Below are 6,661 nucleotides of genomic sequence, written 5' to 3'. Positions count from 1 at the left end.
TCAGTAATGTGAACTTTTTACTTTGATAAAATTCTTAATCTTAGAAACTGCTAAATTAGGAAACTGTAGGAGACTGCATTTGTATATGTGAAGACAGAGTTGGCTCCACTTGTGTCTGCTCATCTGGGAAACTAGTGACATTCCCAGTTCCATTCTGATCCCAGTATCCTCCCCACTTCCAATATTTTAGTAGTGGAATTGGGTCTTGAAATAAGTATCTCAGGATGATTCAATGCAAGACCAAGTAATACTTTGAAAAATACTAATATGTTAATTCAATTATTACTAAACCAATTAAAACTATGAGTTAAATGGCCACATAAAGATACTAGGAAGGTTAAAAATATATAAAATAGAATGCTATCTTTGCATTCAGAACATCTGTGCTGATAAGAGTCCAAGATAAGTGTACATACATTTTTATTCCTTAATTCTAAACTTGAGTATGTTTTGGTTTTAGTTAGGATTATGGAGAAATTTAAAAAATTTGAACTCAGGCAAAAATCCTAAAAGGTTTAAGAGTGGGCCTCATCCTCAATAGAACTTCAAAGACTCAAGGCTTTTGCCCTTCATCTCAGCAGAAGCCTAAAATAGAAGAATTGTCTTAAATGGATATATGGGTGTGTCTTGTCCAATTAAAATGCCCATAAATTAACAGGGACATAAGCAACTATTGAGGTAAAATTGACAAAACAGTCAACATTCAAAGTATAATTTGGCATTTTAATGTATATACATGGGTGAAGCCATCACTACAATTAAGGTAATGAATATTGTAAGTATCCCAAAATTTCCTGTCCATTTGTAATCCCTATCAGTCCCCAGATGATCTCATTGATCTGTCACTGTTGATTAGCTTGCCTTTTCTAGAATTTATAGGAATTTATATAAATGGATTAGTGATGTTAAGAGTACATAAAGCATGTACTCTGACTAATCTCACCATTTTGAGATATGTCCATTTTGTGTGTACGAGTATCTCCTTTTTTTAGCAGTATCTTGGATATACCTTTGTTCATACATTGACCTAACATTTGCCTCACACCCCCACCCTGTTTTTTGCTATAACAAATGAAGATGCTGTAAATCGTATACAAGTCTTTATAAGTAAGATAAGTGGTATGCTTTCATTTCTCTTGAGTAAAAAGTAGTAGAATGCTTGGGTTATATAGGTAAGTGTGTGTTTAAGAAAGTACCAAAATGCTTTCCAAAGTTGCTATACATTTTACATTCACCAGCAGTGATAGTTGTATTTACTTCATGTTCTCAACAACACTTTAGTCAGTCTAAGTAACTTGAGTCATTCTAATAGTTGTGTAGTAGTATATCACTATTAATTTACATCTCCCTAATAACTAATTATGTTTAACATCTTTTCATGTTATTTGCTTTCCATAAATTATCTTTGGTGAAGTATATAGTCAAATGATTTGAGTTATTTTGTTGTCGTTTTATTATGGTTATTTGAAAGTCTATATTCTGGGTAGCAGTGTTGTATCAGGGTGTGACTTTCTTAACTGTCTTGGAGTTTTTATTTTTGATGGAGTCCAAATTATCCAATTATGTGTCTTTTATGTATCATGTTTTTGGTGTTATATCTAAAATGTACCTAACCTAAAAGCATATAGATCTTTTTCCTATACTTCTAGAAGTTTTATAGTTTTCAATTTCACATTTAGGTCTATGATGTAGTTAAGTTTTGAATATAGGTATGGGCCAAAATAAGTATCCCCCTGTTCCAGCACCATTTGTTGACAGGACTACCCTATCTCTATTGAAATGCCTTTGCATTTTGGTAAAAATCATTTTTGAACAATTTCAGGACTCTGTTTAATTGATCTATTTGTCTCTGGAGCTTCAAATCCACACTAACTTGATAACTAGCTTTAAAATAAGTCTTGAAATCATGAGTGACATTATGCTTTTTCTTTTCTTTCAGAAAAGTTTATTTTTTAAGATATCTATCCTAGGTCCTTTGTATGTCTACATATATTTTATAACCTTGCCAGTTTCTACAAAAACATGATAGAATTTTGATTGGGATTGTAATGAATCTCTTAATCTTATTAGAGAGTTGACATCTTGAGTTTTTCAACCCTTGAACATAGCTCTATTATTAATGTCTTTAAAATTTTCTCTTAATGTTTTATCTTTATTTATTTATTTATTTATTTTTAAAGATTTTATTTATTTATTCATGAGAGACACAGAGAGAGAGAGGCAGAGGGAGAAGCAGGCTCCATGCAAGGAACCTTAATGTGGGACTCAATCCCGGGACTCCAGGATCACGCCCTGGGCTGAAGGCTTGCGCTAAACCGCTGAGCCACCCCGGCTGCCCAACAATGTTTTATCTTTTAATTGTACATGTCTTACACATCTTCTGTCAGATATATACCTATAAAGTCATTTATATTTTAAGTGGCATTTTTAATTTCAATTGTTAACTGTTACTATATTGAAATGTAGTTGGTCAATCTTGTGTCCTACAACCTTCTAAACTCAGTTATAATTGAGAGTCCCATCTGATTTTCAATGTAGATGATTTTGTCTTCTGGATATACAGTTTTATTTCTTCCATTGCAGTCTATGTGTCTTTTCTTTCTTTTTCTTGCCATATGCTGGCTAAGACCTCCAGTAAAATGTTCAATAGAAATAAAAAAAGAAGGGGCGCTTGGGTGACTCAGTGGTTGAATGTCTGCCTTCAGCTCAGGGCGTGATCCCGGGGTCCTGGTATGGAGTCCGCATTGGGGCTCCACAGGGAGCCTGCCTCTCCCTCTGCCTGTGTCTTTGCCTCTCTCTGCCTCTCATGAATGAATAAAGAAAATCTTAAAAAGTAAAAATAAAAAAAGAGACATCCTCATCTTGTTCAGATGTTAGGGGGAAAGCATTCAGAGTGATGTTAGTTGTTGGGTTTTTTATAGATCCTCCTTATCAAATTGAGGAAGCTTCTTTCTATTCCTAGTTTGTTGAAAGTTTTTATGAAGACTGGATGTTGGGTTTGTCAAATGTTTTTCCTCCATTGATTGATATATTCATATAGTTATTCTCTTTGAATTTTTTAATATGAATTATTGATTTCATGTGTTAAAGCAACTCTGCATTCCTGCGATTAACTCCACTTGTTCATGATGTGTTATCCTTTTTGGGTATTTTGCTACATAATAAGAATTTTTGCATTATATTCATGAGGGATATTGAGCTGTAGTTTTTTTTTTTTTACAATGTCTTTGGGACATATTCTCTGCTTTTCAATTTTCTGAACATTTGTGTAGAATTGATAATTTTTCTTTTACTCTTTGTTAGAATTCTCCAAGGAAGCTGTCTGAATCTGGAAGTAGTTTTGTTTTTGTTTTTGTTTTTGTTTTTGTTTTTGTAGAAAGGCTTAAATACTTTTTTCAGTAAGTTATTCAATATATCCATTTCTTCCTGGATGAGCTTTAGTAATGTATGCCTTTCCTATTAATTTCAGTTACTGAATTTATTGGAATAAATTGGTCACAATATTACCATATTATCCTTTTACTATTTGTAAAATTGGTAGTGATATATACATTTATCTCATTGCTGACAGTTGCTTGTGTCTTGTTCCTTCTACTGATAAGTCTGGTAAGAGGTTTATCACGTAGATTGATCTTTCCAAATAATTAGTTATTTTATAAGTTTTCTTTCTCTTTTCCATATTTTTGTTGTTATTGTTCATTTGTTTTTGTTTACTTTCTTCTGTTTGGTCTTCTTTTGCTAGGTTCTTAAGGTGCCAGCTGAGGTCATTGATACGATCTTTTCTTTTATAGGTGGTTAGTGCTATAAATTTCCCTCCAAGTTTTGTCTGAGCAGTATATCACAAATTCTGGTATTTTAATTTTGTTTATTTACAAACGCTTTATAATTTTCTTTCTGGTATGTATTTTGATCCACAGATTATTTAAAGTATGCTATTTGGTTTCTCAGTATTTCAGAATTTTCCAGATATCTTTCTTTTATTGATTTCTGATTCATTGTTGTCCAAGAAGGTATGTCATGTGACTTGAATCTTTATTGACAAATATTTTATGGCCTAGAATATGATCTTTCTAGGTAAATGTATCATGTCTACTTGAAAGAATGATAAATTTTGCTGTTCTTATAAATGTTAATTGATTAGGTCAACTTGGCTAATAGTATTTCATATTTTATATATTCTTTCTGATTTCTATCTACTTGTACTATTATTAAGAGATGAGTATTGAAATCTCCAACCTTAATTATGGATTCGTCTATTTTTGAAAATTATCAGTTTTTGCTTTATGTATTTTGCAGCTTTGTTATCAGCTACATAAACATATAAGATTGTTATGCCTTTTTGGTAAAATGCTCCCTTTGTCATTTTAAAATGACTTTTTAAATTCTTGGTAATATCTTTGCTATGGAATCTACATTGACTAATATTAAAATAGGCACTCCAGCTTTTTGTTGTTGTTTTTTTTTTTTTTTTTTTAATTTTTTAAATTTATTTATGATAGGCACACAGTGAGAGAGAGAGGCAGAGACACAGGCAGAGGGAGAAGCAGGCTCCATGCACCGGGAGCCCGATGTGGGATTCGATCCCGGGTCTCCAGGATCGCGCCCTGGGCCAAAGGCAGGCGCCAAACCGCTGCGCCACCCAGGGATCCCCTTTGTTGTTGTTTTAATTAATGTTGGCATAGTATGTCCCTTCCATCCACTTTTAACATATTTTTTATCTTTGTATTTAAATGTGCTTCTTCTGGGCATCATATAGTTGAGTTTTTTTTTTTTTTAAACTCAATAATCTCTGCCTTTTAATTGGGATAATTAGGCTATTTTCATTTAATATGATTATTGATATGGTTAAGTTAGATTTTACCATCTTGATATTTATTTTCTATTTGTCTCATCTATTTCCATTTTTCTCTGTATCTGCTCTTTTTGGATTCAGTATTTTATGATTTCATTTTATCCCGATTTGTTATTTAATTAGCTATAACTATTTTGTTTGATAGTCCACTATAAGGCTATACCACAGTTTGTTTATTCACTACTTGATAGACATTGGGTTGTTTCTGCTTTTTGGCTATTATGAATAATGTTTTTATGAACATTTATATACAAGTTTTTGTCTGAACAGTTTTTTTTATTACCTTGGGTTTACCTAGGAATGGAATTGCTGAGTCACATGGTAATTCTATGTCTAATTTTTTTATTTTTATTTTTTTTTATTTTAATTTTTTTTAAATTTTTATTTATTTATGATAGTCACAGAGAGAGAGAGAGAGAGGCAGAGACACAGGCAGAGGGAGAAGCAGGCTCCATGCACCGGGAGCCTGACGTGGGATTCGATCCCGGGTCTCCAGGATCGCGCCCTGGGCCAAAGGCAGGCGCTAAACCACTGCGCCACCCAGGGATCCCTGTCTAATTTTTTTAAAGAGCTATTTTTCACCGCAGCTGCTTTACTGTAAATTCCCACCAGCAATACATGATTGCAGTATATAATTCCTTTAAAATCTGGATTATTTCTATTTATTTTTCTTGTCTAAATGCCATGGGTAGAATCTCCAGTACATAATCTGGGTGATTTCTATTTATTTTTCTTGTCTAATTGCCTGGCTAGAACCTCTAGTACAGTGTTAAATAAAAATAACAAGAGTGGGCCTCTTTGATTTTTTCCTAAACTTAAGATATTCCTTTGCCTGTGCCACCATTCTGTATTGGATATTTGGGAGACAGATAAATTGTCCCTTTAGTTCACAGATCCTTAGATTGAAAAAAACTGTACTTGAAGAATTGTATTTCAGGAATATACCTTAAGGAGCCTCATCTACAACCAAGACCAGATTAAGGTAATGAGATTCTGGATTTTCAGCTGAAGCCATAATAGACTTTTGAGAGTTTGAGGAGAGGAAAAGTCAACTCATGTGAGAAGGATATGAATTGTTGGGGACCAGAAGGCAGACAATGGTAGCCATGAAAATGCCCCCACAGTGATTTTAACTTCTTGATATTTGCACCTTTGATTTGCTGTACTGTATCAGGTTTGGTCTATGTGACTAATAGAAAACAGCAGAAGAGATGGCTTGTCACTTCTAAGACTAGCTTATAGAAGACATTGTGATTTTTACCTTCTTTTGGGGAAGGTCAATTGTGAGCAGCTTCTGCAAAGCCCCACATCATGGGACACCTAAGTCTTTGAAAAGTCCCAAGTGAAGAATTGAGGCTTCCTGCCAATTGTTAAGGCTGAGTCTTCTTGAAAGCAAATCCTGTAGTTCCAATCAAGCCTTCAGACAACTATAGTCCCTGCCAATGTGCTGAATGCAACCTGAATCATGCAACTAAACTGCTCCCAGGTTCTTGACCCCTCCCCACCAAAACTGTGAGGCAATAAATGTTTAGTGTTTTAAGCTTGTAACTTTGGGGGTGATTTGTTACGCAGTCACAGATAACTAATGCAAAGTGGCCAAATCTTTCTAGGAGCATTGGAAAAAAGAAATAAAAAGAAGTCTTTGATTACATTCAGAGGGTACCTTAATCAGCTGACCTTGGTCAAATGTGGTCTGATCTAGATCTGATCAGTGGGAGCCACCATTTAGTGGCCAGTGCTGCTTCCCTGAGGCCTTTATTCTAATGAAGAAAGTTCAGGTTTCCCAGTGCTGTAGCAATTGTTCTTTTG

This window comes from Canis lupus, chromosome 1, assembly GCF_048164855.1.
Source record: "Canis lupus baileyi chromosome 1, mCanLup2.hap1, whole genome shotgun sequence".
Classification (NCBI taxonomy): Eukaryota; Metazoa; Chordata; class Mammalia; order Carnivora; family Canidae; genus Canis; species Canis lupus.
Note: the sequence above shows the minus strand (reverse complement) of the source record.